Below are 14,438 nucleotides of genomic sequence, written 5' to 3'. Positions count from 1 at the left end.
TATACTAAAAACCTTTATTAGTGCATACACCTTCTGATTTGTGTTGCGGTCATCATCAGCAGTGCACTAATAAGCCCTCGCTTTGACATGACGTAGCGGCGCTCATCTTTCAATCACATAGACCACACCGAGGGGGCACGTAATGACAGGCTCCTCGAGTGACTACTTTTCAGACTGCCTGAAACGGATGTTTTAATAGTGATTCTGTCCTACAAGCAGAGTTGGTCTGTGGGGAAAAGGTTGTCTATCCCTTGTGGGAATCACAGGTAGTCAGTGTCTTGTGAATAGCTGAGTTGATCGGCGAAAGGAACACCACATATCATTTGCCTGCGAGTTGTTGCGCACCAAAGTTGGTCAACTTGTGCTTGAACAGGATATGACGCTAGCATCCCTCAAGACCACACATTATATCGTGTGATGCTATATTCAGTATTTGTTACAGAAGCCAATTCCCAAAGGCCCAAGAAATTTGTGATTATGTATTTCTGAAACGGCAGCCTGTGATTTGAATGTTGTCAGTTTCCAATTTAGAAACCGAGTCGGTGCTGTGAGTACTTCTGCGCTGAACATTTGAACCACAGTGACATGAATACGGGTAAAATTCAAGTAACAAGCTTCAGCACAAAACAGGTCATCCGGCCGCCTGAACAAAACTGTCTACAAAATATCGAAGCACAATTTAGCCGCTGTCAGCACAGTCAAACTGATTATCACTCCGTCACTACCCAATGTTGGTAATCGAGTACAAAACAAACAATCTCCTGTTTAAGCAGGGTTTGTGGTTATAAAACACTATTCACCCAGAATGCTTCACCTTTTCTGCTTAGGTGTCATGCAAATTTATTATTTGTGAGGTTTAGCCGAGGGTTGGAGAAAAAATCATCCGATGTACGGAATCCAGATGAACAATAAACTGTGTTTGAGAAATACACTCATTTCCAAATCAATTCGGTTTTCACTGGAGACTCAACTGAATCTCTCATCTTTGATACTCTACAAATGAATGTGTTGCACACAGGCCGCCTCATGTTTCATTTGGCACGATATTCGAGATATAGCAGTATATTTTCATAAAGGAAACTACTCACAGGGTTGCTGAGTCTCTCGTTAAAACTAAACTGATTTGCAAATGAGTGTATTTCACGGAAACAGTCCACTTTGGGTTCAAGTAGAACATAAGGTTGACGGAAACACAGGGACTGTGCCTACCTGGTGAGCCTCAAAAAGGGCGAAACCGCTCAGTGGGCTGTCGAAGAGTTTTCAGCAACCTTGTGAGTAGTTTCCTTTATGAAAACAAAATGTGTTGCTCATGTATTCCAGCGAAACGGTAAATACCGTGGCGTACTTAGGTGTGAATATACACCACATATGCAATAAGTACGCCGATTACAACTCAGCTCAATTCGGCCGGTTTCGCACAGTTGAGCGTCTCAGACAGGGCTACATCGGAAAAGCACAAAGCAGCTAGCTGCGGAGCGGAACGGGTCACTCCGCTGAGTTACGACAGATTGTTCGTCGGGCCCCTGAAGATTGAAAAGAATTGGAACGAGCTGCTATACCAACTGGCGTAAAGAGGTAGACAGCCAGCAACTGAAAGATTGGAGGAACGGAAGCACATCCTGAACGACAGTCTCATCAAATGTTAGGAAAAAGATGGCCATCTACAGGTGACGTGGTTTCAAGTTAAGACGTTCTGAGGGTTGTGCCAATCCTGAACGTTCATATCGGCGGTTGAAAACCCGGTGGAACACCTTGACATCCAGATTTATTGGCCTTTATCAGACTATTTTAAGATTCCTATGGGGCCATCTTAAGAACTTTGTCGGCACATCTTACCCTGTGTCTGAGTAAGGAAAGTGTATTATGGACACGATTGTTTGACAGACCTGATTTGAGTATCACGTGCCTCATTCCATATTATCCATTTACTATAGCCTACCATCCTTACGAGTTACCGATTCGAAGCAGAACGTGAAGGTCCAATCACCCTTCATAACTTGTCTTCCAGACTGGGGTAAAACTTCTGGTGGAGAGCGGGACTCTGGAGGAGTGTTGTCCACAACGGTAGTACTTCGAATTTCCGATCAACAGTGAGTTACACTGAATCAATTGGAACGTACTTATTGCATTTGTGTGGTTAGTATTCACACCTAAGTACGCCACGGTATTCACCGTCCCACCGGAATACTTGAACAACACAGAGTTTGTCGTTCATTTGGACTCCGTAAATCGAATGATTTTTTCTCTAACCCATCAGCTAAACTTATATTCGATTACCGACAAAGGGCAATGTCAGAGTGACAATCAGTTTGACTGAGCTGACAGTGGCTAACTTGTGCTTCGATTTTTGTAGGGCGGTTCCCAAACTGATTGTTTATTCGAGGGCTGCTTGGTATTTTAATTACACGTCACTCCGATTTAAGTCAGAAATTCAAGAAAGACATACTTGTTTTTAAGTGATTTACCTGTGTCGAATATTTAGCGGGCCAGATGGCTCAATGGTTATAGCTCGAATTTACTGACCGGAAGGTCCGTGGCCCGAACCCAACCTGTGCCTGTCGACTTCCGCTCTGTGGACTCGTGCAATCTGGCAGTATCCCATCCCTCGGGCTTCCTTCTGGTTGCATGGCAGTTAGGCACGGAAAGAATGCTACAACTGACGTTATTGTCTATCCTAAAATGGTGGCTGAATAGACTAAAGAAGTTTCACTCCCATAGGGAGTGGGCCAATGAGACACTCAGTGGTCGTGTTGTCTAGGATGCTTACATCATTTTCATGCCAAGACGTCTATATTGACTGAGGTCAAAACCTCAGCGACCTCAAAATCACCAGGAGGCACTAATTATTCGAGGAGTATGCCAATCCGCTAGTCTGTCTAGGTTGGTCAAGATGTATGAAACAGAATTTTGACGCAAGAATTACGTGACATCCGATAAATAGTCTCGCCGCTTTTTGTCTGAAGAACGTCCATCGTACAAACTTTTAACATCGACAGAGAAAGATGGTTATGGTGCGTTTTCGATGGGTACCAGCGGAACGAGAAAGGCTTTCTCTGCGGAGTGATGATGATGATTATGAGTAAAAGCACCAAATGAACAGTTACAGACTATTGGACAGGGAAGCAAAACTCTCATGTGCATCTGCTTTATACAAACTGTGTATCTGTCTTCTTCTCGAGCAGGTCTTCCTTAACTTTCCTGGATACTCATTGACTATCACTCAAACGTAGATGAATGCTACAAAGCGATTCCACAAATTCCGTAGTAAATCTCACTTCTCAATAGACGTGAGGTGGATTTATGAGAAAACAGCATACTACTCGCATGCTCCATCAGTAGCATTCACCGCGACACCAGTAGTTCCCTTTGGAAAGCAAGAAATTTTCGAATAAGAAAAAAACAATAATCCTTTCGATTGTGTGCGATTTTCGAATCAAATGGAAGTCCACTACGTCATGACAGACAACCCGTTTCCAGATCTATATACCATATGATGAAGCAGGACTTAGTGGCTATTTTCCCAAGGCTCCGTGCCACACCTTCTTCACCATTCTGCAATAAGCGATTTTGTCGTAGCCCTCGCCGAATAGTGCAATCGTCAGTTCTACGGATTCCGATCGGTGCCTTCCCATGTCCATGGAGCTGTTAATCCAAATCGCCCACAGACTCTATCTCTTTTCCGAACCTCAATAAGGGCATCAGAATAGTTAGGTTTATCAAATCAGCTGGCCCATCGTATTATGTGGTTGTGAATGAACGCACGTGGAGCACAATGTTTTTGGAATACTGAGCCGTTCATCGTTAGTTCACCAAGGTGTAGCCGTGGTGGACGGGTGACTCACCTGGAACCCAGCTTCGGCTCTCTTTTGTGCTATTCTCGCTCAGCCGAACATGCTGTACAAATCACGCCCTGTTTCACTTGGTACCATTTTCGAGACATCGCAATACGGTGACTAGACGTAATACACGATTCGAGAGGCTGGTGAAAACTATTCAACTGCTTCCAACCAGTTTCGCCCTTCTTGATGCTCGTTAGCTAGGCAAACTCTCCGAGTTCCCGTCAACCTTGTGTTCTACTTGAACCCGAACTGCACAAATTTGGTTTGGACGGGAGACTCAACCGAAACGCATCTGAATCTATCGTTTATGATGTTCTTACACAAGTGAACATCGTACCGACTGAAGCATGAGGTGACTTTTGTGCAACACATTCAGTTGAGTAAGAACGTCATAAGCGAAAGATTCAACTGAGTTTTAGTTGAGCCTCTCGTTAAAATAAAATTAGTATGCATATTTGTGTATAAGTCGAACTTCGTACCACTTGGGTTCAAATGGAACAACATTAACGGAAATCCGGGGACTCTACCAACCTGATGAGCCTCAAGAAGGGTGAAACCGGTCATGGGCTATCGAAGTGTGTTCGGCAACTTGTGGGTAGTGTATCACGTCTATAGAGCAGCTTTGTTGATTATAGCGTATATGTTCTATGACGCTTATGATTAGCTAGGCATACTTTTTGGACACACACTTACGACCTATGGGCAACCCACAAGGTAATCTAGATCAAATTCCAGACATTTATTACGGTCTTATCAATCGTATAAAACTCTTGGATGTGTCGGTCTGACCATTGTTGTTGACGCACCAGCCTCGCATCATTCAGTGGAGTACTGTTTCCCCCTGAAGTTTTCGATTCTGAGTTGGACCATTTGGCAAGTCTCGTCGTTCAGCTATAGCACCCTTTCGGTGCCCAGCTGTCATACCACCCGAAGGAGGCACGTGGGCTGGGATACTGCCAGGTTGCCAAAGCCTAGACATGGGATGTCGAGAGGCAGAGATCTGGTTCGAACCACGGACCTTCCGGTCAGTAAATTCACCTTCTAACCACTTGGTCCATCTCGCAAGTCTAGCGTGCACCTTTGTTCACTACCCTATGATTCGATCCCCTGTACTGTGGCTACATCGATTGACACGCATGTTTATTAGAATACACGCGGTACACACAAAGAGTAGCGCAGCTTTTACCTCCAAATTCATTCAGTCCTTGTCATTTTTTGCAGATAACTACAGTGTATTGTACTATTGTTTCTGCTCATCCCATAAAGATCGTTGGATCGTCACTGTAACTCGGGTCCACATGGTTGCTGAACCATATTGCTATCGGAGATTCTGCGTTAGTGTGTGAACTGTTGAAAGATATATCCTTACAGATTCAAAATTTTCCGCTAAACATGGCTCCATGAAGTAATGAGATGCATGTTTCATACCGAGAATCGATACATCTGGCTTGCAGATTTCGCCATCTGGGAATCGCTGCTCCAAATGGTGGCGCTCTTTTCAATCTGTTGGCGTGTCCATACTATCAGATTGTTTGACTACGCATAATATGGAAGAGACCTCCTTTTCAAATGCTGTTGTTTTGTCCTCCTCCTCTTTCACAGTCACCATAATACCACCACGACTCATCTTCAGTCATGGATGCATGTTTTCTAGCATGTTCGGTTCTGTCCATCAACATAAATCATGCTTCTTTGTCCGATCTAGGCGGTTGTGTTGGAGTGCAGTGCTTTGAGCAGATTCTCTCGCCTGCATGCTATCGAATGCACAAAGCTGTTAAGAAAAATCACATTCTTCTCATCGGATAATGTCCCATCTGAGTGCTGTTCCTACTCCGTCATATTTGTGCTTCAGTTCGACTTTGAAAACATCATCGTTAGGTCTGAATCACTAATCGGAGATTAGACCGGTATCAGGGTCATTGTGGAACTTTGTGATGCTGTTGGCGGTCAAGTTGACTGAATCTGTATATGCAGCGGAATTTGGTGGTTGAATTTTATGTTGCTGCGTCAATATTTCTACCAAACGTAATTGCGCCGCTTCAAACTGATTTAGTTGTTGCTGTTGTTGTTGTTCAACGACTCAGCAGTTATTGTCATGGTTTCATGGGTTCGAGCATCGCCAATCTTTTATATCTGACTGCTGTTCTCACTCCGGTACCTGGTGCCAGAAAAAGAACTCACCGACAATAAATACAACAGCTTTACTGCAACAAGCGAGTACGCGCGAGTGCAAAAGGTACAACGGCCCCGCGCTATTGAAAGGATACTTTTTGACATTGATCCAGGTGTCTAATGAACACCTATCAACATTGATCGTACTTTTATGAAATGCCTGAACGTTAATCATATTCGGTCGTGCTTCTGTGATATACCTGAACACTCATCGACTTTTGCTGAATTGATCGGATGATTGACTATCCTGGACGCTTGTCGGCTTTCCTGTTGAGATTTTGGTGGAGTTTTAGGGTTACTTTCAGCGATCTGACCGTCCTGAAAGATAACGAACCGACCGCGCCGGGAGTTTCCATCTTAACCACATACCACGTTTGGGTGCAGCTTGCAGTTCGGGAGGTGTACCAGTTCTATATTTATCGCTACCACACTGGGGCTGCTGCGGAGCAGCAAGCGATAACCACGTTTGATTACAGGATTCTTACGATGAATTTATGGTAGCTATTAAGTGATCTCATCAACAGATGATCCTTGTTCTGACGTAGTAGTCTTTGATGCTAAACTGAGGCACGAGAGATGAAACTCATAAGAGTGGCTACTGGTTTCGATAACTCATGTCGGACAGATACAATTACATGTCAGATATATTCCTTTAAATAGGTAAAGAGCGATACGGTTGAAAAAAAACAGACAGGAGTAGGAAAACAAATGGTACATGGACCATTTGCTGAGGCAGTTGGTGTCAAACGAGTAATGACAGCTGCGCGTCCTCGGATGGCCATGATAGTCATAAAGTTCGCGCAAGGCGCACACAGCAGTCGATAGCACTACTACAGTTTCAGCTACCGACAGCAGTCAGTCTGTGTTAGGCAGGAATCCACGCGGATCCCACTATACCGCACGTCTTTAGGCGCTGCTACGATCGAGAAGTCTGGCCCGCTCGAGGTTGGCCCAAAATTCGGGACGCTTGCCGGTCCGGCATCAAGACGAGATCTGATTGGTTAACAATCTGAACCCAACAGCCAATCATGACCCAGTATTGGCCAAATGCCGGTTGCCAATGGCGCTCCAGAACGCGTCAGAAATTCCAGAAAGTTATAACCGATTACGCTATATATAAGAAGCGCTGTGCATCTGTTCTTAATTTCGTTTTGGGCGTTAATGGACCTTTGTGCACCTTTGGTGGTTGTTTTGACGTGAACGCTAGCTTGGGAGGCTCAGACCGAGAAATAAGCTGAGGAAAAATACCGTTACTACAGTCTGACAGGCCGATACGCAACATAGAGAACTTGGTTTATCATTATAGGTACCTGCTCCTCTGGGGTTGACAGACGAATGAACAGCAAACGTGTCGCTGAACAAAACTGCATATGTTGAAAACGCCGCAAGACAGAAAACTTCGTTTTGCGTAATTGCCAGTTACGGATTAAAGCATCTACACTTCTGTACAATCCCAATGAACCATACCAATCACTCGGAGGTGAGCTGTTAAACAGCAAGTTAGATACGAAGCATACTACTCATAAGGTTGCTGAAATATTTTCAGCAGCCCACGACAAGTTCTGCCCGTCTTGAGCCTCATCAGGTAAGCGAAATCCCCGGGTTATCGCCAACCTCACATTATATCCGAACCCATGTTATTGAAATTCACGAGATGAACACATCACGGACGAAAGACTCAGCTAGAATTCACTTAAATGTCCCGTTCAAACCAGCTTGATGTGTTTATGAGTGTAGTTAGCAAAATATATACATCTGTCACTGTCTTAATTTGACCCGAAGATCATTTGGTAACTATACTAACAGAAAACACCCTAAAGTGATGATATTCTCGGGGCTACGTTGGTTAACTTATGTTATGGCTATGCATGACTAACAAATACATGTCTGACCAAGGACAAAAAACTAAAATCCGCTGAAATGTATGGGAATTTACATTTCCACAAGTATTCATGGGGTATACATGGCGTTTAGGGAAAACGCCGCTCGTTTTGTTGCATAAGGTTTGTCACTAGTGAAGACAGAATGCTGACTTTTCAACCGAGTACCTCTACACTAACATGTTGGGATATTCCTGACTCGTTTGAAACATGTCTCGAAGGGATTCGAGCAATGATCAGATAAGAATATTGATGTGCTTTGACAAAAACCCAAAGGTAGCCGAAGTCAAGTTTGGGAGGCGTATCACCATTAAGGTTTTCTGTCAGAGGCATTTCTATGCTTTCCTTGAGAGTTTAGGATCATTATCGAACCATCGTATGATTTTTAATTGGACGTCTAAGCACGAATAAAAGGTATGAGATCCAGGAGAGAACCTTTACAAACAAGTGGGGATAAAAACGGTGCACAGTGCGTACAGAACAATTAGACAACTCCGCATTTCATTGATTTTCCTCTCTCTTACTCAGGTCTTTTAAGCCTTTCGCAGGGGGAAACCTTGGAGTTCGTGACGGATACTCAGTTCGACATTGTTACCTAAAACGCTTTTTATCATAGATAACCAGTGTGCAAAATGGGGTTGAGAACCACCTCGACTGGTAGTGAAACGTTTGCTATCCAGCTGCCAAGCTCGGCGAATAGAACAACAACCAAGCAGTGTACCTGAGCTACCTATATTCCACAACATTGGCAATGTATGATAACTCTGAAGGATTCAGAACAATCTATCGCGTTGCATACTGGCTCCTAAATGAAGTGCAGTGTTATATGAAGATTTCTACGAAAATATTCAATGTGACCACAAGCTTGGTAACAACGTTCTTTTGCAGTAATGAAATATCATTTGATCAGCTGGATATTAGTTCAATGAGGAACTGCTCTCATGATGAGTAGGAATATCCAGCACGTTTTGTATTCATAAAAAGGCAAAATAGCATTACAAATCAGATCCCGAGAGTCGGTTCACCATCTGCCATGACTTTCCTGCGAGACGGTTGATTGCGAAAACACTGAGCTCACACTGTCAAAGGATCTGCCACCCAGGGACTTTAAGTCGGACAGGCGTATTTTGGACAATCAATCGATAATTCGTTTCATTTCGTGCCCATATCTTGAGAGCAAACGCCGTTAGTCATATCAGTAGTATTATTATTTGCTCTACTATAGATGCCGCTCCACTCAGTGTGCAATGCACTGTAAGCCACTTTTTGTTCCAGTCGATCACGTGGTCTAACCGTACAAAGGACTCTTTGCACGAAGCACGCAACCTTTGAGTAGTAGAGGTAACAAGAATCCTCAGCATTTCGGTTGTTCCATTCACTCATCCATGGCATTTTGACTCACTGAGTGTTGCCCATCCTGATGGACGGAGAAACGCCGTAATGGCTTCGTGGAAACTAATAAAAACAATTTAGGAAGTAACCTAACAAGGTCTTCATTGTTGGTTCTGTAGTTAAATTATTCCGTTAAAATTAAAAATTATTCCATTAAAATTTATCGGCACTGCAGCTGGAGTGGGGCGCACTGTGATTGAAGTTATATTTGCCCCCATTGAAGTTATAGACTGTAGATGACACGCCTTGAAATCGGTATTGCATGTTAGCCTTTAGGATCGATATATTGATCAAACACGATCATTCGAGATGAACCATTCACTCAGGTGACCTTCGTCAGGAGTGGTTTCCTCTGGGCAAACCAGCGTTACTGACCAGCGAAAGAACCAGTACGAAATACACTATATCTTCAGTGTCCGACCGACGAACTCGTGCAAGTGGAGTAATTGTTGGTGAGGGAAGGCCTTCGCTGAGGACAGGGAAGCAAAACCCTCATATGCATCTTGTTTACAAAAACTAAATACACATCTTCTCCTTGAGCGCGTCTTCCTGAACTTTCATGGATATTCATTGACTGTTGCTCAAATCCAAGCAAATGCGACTCCACAAATTCCGTAATAGATTTCACTTGTCAAGAGACGCGAAGCGGATTTACAAGGAAACGTACTACTCGCATGCCCCCATCAGTAGTATCCACTGGTACTTTGGTAGTGTGAGGGGAAAGCGTCATGTGAGTGAAACTGGCGTATGCTGATAATCACTGCCTCATCCTTATTGGGAATAATCAACAGCTCATATCCCATGAGACCTCAGTGAGAAGAGTTTCGAAGCCGGGGCCTCCCGGCTAGTGGTTTGAACACGTAGCAAAGAGAAACAAGACGAATACATATAGTTAACAGCTTGTCGCACGACACGTGTCGGTCCTAATCATGTATTTGATCAACGGTGTGAACAGTGCCGTATTATCTCTATCGCACTCTCAATTTTTGGATTCTGCTAGAAAAAAACTGTCCACCATGGTGCAAAGCTCACTCATCAAGTCACGTTTTTGACAATCCGGGGTATGTCCCTCAGGAGAGTACAGTGGTTTCAACTTTCGTTTCGATCTAGGTAAGTGAACTTTACTAGGTATCATAGACGATCCTGTTCTGTGGCTTATTGTGCGTTAGAGCTGACTGGAAAAATTCATAGAGCCGTAACACCCTTTCAGTGCCATGCCAGCCGAAGGAAGCACGAAGACTGGGATACTGCCAGGTTGGCCAAGCCCAGACAGAAGAAGTGGAGATGCAGGGTTCGGGTTAAGACCAGGAGCATTCCAATCAATAAATTCATGCTCCCGCCACTGACTTGGCCAGTTTACGATGACCTAGTCTATTCCTTAGAATCAAGCACTTTTACAAAAACCGCTGTAATGCTCCAAAAGGATGGCTACTCAGGTGTAGTTCTTGTCTTGTCGACCAATCTTACCAAGAACGCAGTCTACACCCCGAAGCGACTAAGGAAGGTCCAAATGTCAAAAAGAAGAGTTATCTTCTCTATGAATGAACCACTTGTAAAGCGACCAGATTTAATTGACCCCCAGAAGCATATTTGAAAAATTTGTCTCCTTCTGGAAAGACTCTCTAGAAAGAACAACGCAGTGTTTCAAACGGTCAAGGATCGAGGGTTTTAAATTGTGCAGCCCTTTCGCCATATTGTGAAAGATCATCCTCTCCTGTGAGGCATGGATGACTAGAACAGAACATTCAAAATACTACATAAACCGTTCGTGAGTGGTAGGCAGAAGTATTAGTGCACAGGTGGCGATAGCCATAATACAAATCAGAAGGTGAATGTGCACTAATAGAAGTTTTTTAGTGTGGTTGCGGCACGTATAAAAATGAGTACAATGCGAAATGGGAGCAAGTCAATAAGGGAACTTATCGTATGTGAGAGTCCCTTGGTGAAAGTCCGGACGGCGGTAACGTGTTTTCTCCGCAGTTTGGCTGCTACACGTGTTCCATGATTGTCCGTGGACTTGTGGAGAGGTTGACGTCCTGCTCCCTGCGCACGCGCGAGTCTGTGTGTTGACTGTGTTGTCGCTTCCTATATATAGGAAAGTTTGATGTGTGTATAAAATATGAATCGTTCGGTGCGTACTAAACAGGAACTGACTTGTAGTCGGTCAAGGTTGCGAGTGGAACGGCGTTTGTCACGTGACTTGTGTGCTTGTGTAGCAGGTAAGTCGTGGGATCTAGTAAACACCCATGTACTGGACAAATTAAGTGAAGTTGGTTGAGGGGACATGGAAATGTCCGCTACAGAAGTATGGGGCCACTGTGTACTGTACACTGTTGAAGCAAATACTGATTCGAAAATACGCGTCTGCATCGATGGAGGCATTACATATCGCTGCTACCCATGTAGTTTCGTGACAGCAAATAAGTGGATATAAATGTGGAAACCTGCGAGTTGTTCTCCCTTGTTTATGCCGGAATCTCGACATTCCAGGTGCACCACTTTCTCCGCCGTCGTTGACTGCTTCGTAGTATCCGATTCCAGCTACAAAGCGCTGATTCAAATGAAGTATCCATCGAATAAGAAAGGACAAATGCACTTCAGGTGCCAAGATATATCGCCCGACTACGAGTAAGTTTTGTGTAAAAAAACAAATCCAACTTTTTTAGATGACAAGGAATTAGTGTTGTATTGTATGGTGGAAAAAGTTGTTGAGACTGCCTTGAAACCATCGGGTTTCGCAAGGAGTGTAGATTTTTCAAGTGAACCTATCATTGAACTTACTCAAAGTACAATTTTATCCGGTTATCCACTAATCGAAAGCCTCCAAAAAGCCAACGCTTCGAATCAGCAGGAACGTTTCTTATGACGTTGCAGTTGATCATTCCAACTGATCTCAGTGCGANACGTACGTTGCAGTTGATCATTCCAACTGATCTCAGTGCGAATCCATCGACTGGCAATCGCTAGTTGGACATGTATCCAAACACTTGAAGAGAGGACAGTGCGTATGGAAGAGTCTTGATCTCCTGGCTCTGTGTCCCGCACTGAATGGTTTCAGTGTACTGAAAGTAAGCCAGTCACTGGATAGGAATGTAAGGCTCGCAGTTCACTGAGTGTCCGCTGTTGGATAACTCTTTGCATCACTTCACCCTCATTTTTCCGTTCAGTGCAAAATGGAACAGTCTCTCCGAAAAGGCGCTTCTCCCCGGTTTGGTGCTCCGAAACACGATGGGCCATCTTGTATCCAAAATAACTCTTCAGCCTAAATACTTAATAGTACCTCTATCGAACTTTACTTGGGGAATAGTTTTCAGTTTGTTTCATATCCTTCACATGCCAGTAAATTCACTGGTTTGGACTCACAATTCGAGACCTTGATCAGGCCGACCTAGTCTATTTGACAGGCATAGTGTTGACTCATTCAGTGCCGATTAGTTCACTTCGGCTACGGAGCGGACCGTCATACGTGATACGACTTTGGTACCTGAGCTACCTGTGAAAGAAGGCCTTTGCTGTGGAGTTATCCACTAGAAAATACCAACTGACCAGTTATAGACCACTGGACAGAGATGCAAAACTCTCATCTGCATCTTATTTACAAAAACTGGATATCCATCTTCTCCTGAACGCGTCCCTTTGAATTTTCCTGGATATTCATTGACTCCAATCATTCCTCGCTCAAATCCAAGCAAATGTTGCAAAGCAACTCCACAAATTCCGCAACAGATCTCACCTTTCCAAGAGACGCAAAGCGAAATCCCATGAACAACACATACTACTCGCGCGCCTCTCCATCAGTAGTATCACCGTTACACCTGTATTCCGCAACATCGCAATGCGACTTTCGTGTCTGAAAATGTTGGTGGTGGATGGGCTCTGATTTAAACTGCATCCAGTTGGTATCTATCTACGCTAAAACCTTATCTGGAGGAGTGCAACCAAGCGGTACAACCGGAAAGCGCGCAGTGACGTGAGTTGGAACGCTCGCTTCGAACTTATGGCAGCCATACTCTGTGACACTGCTATGGCCGTAATTTAAAAATACAAGTCGATAAAAGTAGCGCATTACTCATACGGCTGCCTCGATAGCCTCCTCGGTAGCCATAGTCCTGTGCATTTGTCATAAAATGTTGTTAGTTTCAGTAGGTTGAGGGAGGCCCTCAGTGAAACTGTAGAGTGAGGTAAAAAACCAAGCACATGTACAAATCAGTGCAACTCATATGATGACCTGTCTGCGCGCAATTTTGGGGGGAATAAATTCAACAACTTAAGGTGCACTGCGCCGCAAACGGTGGATCTGGGAATGATAGATAATACCTAGAATGTCCTGCGCATGTTTTTTGCTAACCAGTAAACTACGTGCTTGTGTTACTCCGTAGGCGTGATCTCAGACAAACGAACCAGTTCGGTGGCAATACACACAAACCAGAAGGGTTCAGAAATCGATGGTTTTCTTCGATCAGTTAACGTAGTTCTGTGGGAAAGTCAGAACTAGTTATGTTTATTGCTCTAGGTAAAAGTAGTACATAGGTTAGAACTTTGTTTCAGGCTGCATGTCCCTCATTTTGGTTACTGTATGACATGCAAGAAGGATGTTGGACTTGACATACTATTTCTGCCCCAGGTATAATCTGCACATTTGACTGTTAACTAGAGCCTTCGTTTGCTCTTAAGCTGTGATCTTTAAGTACCCAAACGCTGATATGGAATAAGGCAAGATAGGGAATATTCCTGGATTTGACGAGGCAGTTTATCACATTCAAATTTCCCACTCAAACCAGCCATTTCTATCGTCGAGCCATTGACTAAGCGCCTGAACCACCAAATTCAAATTTGAATTTACTAGACAAAGATATTTAAAGGGACGGTAGAAATGCTTAGGCATATCTACTACCTAAAATTCTCAAGTGTGTGAGAGGATAGTTCCGAACGTACGCTAAATGTAGCAACATTCCAAGATGACTTGTTGTAACCGCGTTCTTCCGACCAATCCACCCCAGTAGAACCGAGGCAAAGTGGAATATTACTGTTCGAGGTGGGAGTGTCTGTGAGTTGGCTAAGCTGAATCCAAGCTGTCTCCGTATCGTGATAAAATTTGACAGTAAATAAACAAAAGATGAGCGGAAATCGTTTTCAAAATGACTCAATATTAAAA

The sequence above is a fragment of the Opisthorchis viverrini genome, assembly GCF_000715545.1.
Source record: "Opisthorchis viverrini unplaced genomic scaffold opera_v5_12, whole genome shotgun sequence".
Taxonomy (NCBI): Eukaryota; Metazoa; Platyhelminthes; class Trematoda; order Opisthorchiida; family Opisthorchiidae; genus Opisthorchis; species Opisthorchis viverrini.
The sequence above is the reverse complement of the archived record's forward strand: the minus strand, read 5'-3'. Positions refer to the sequence as shown.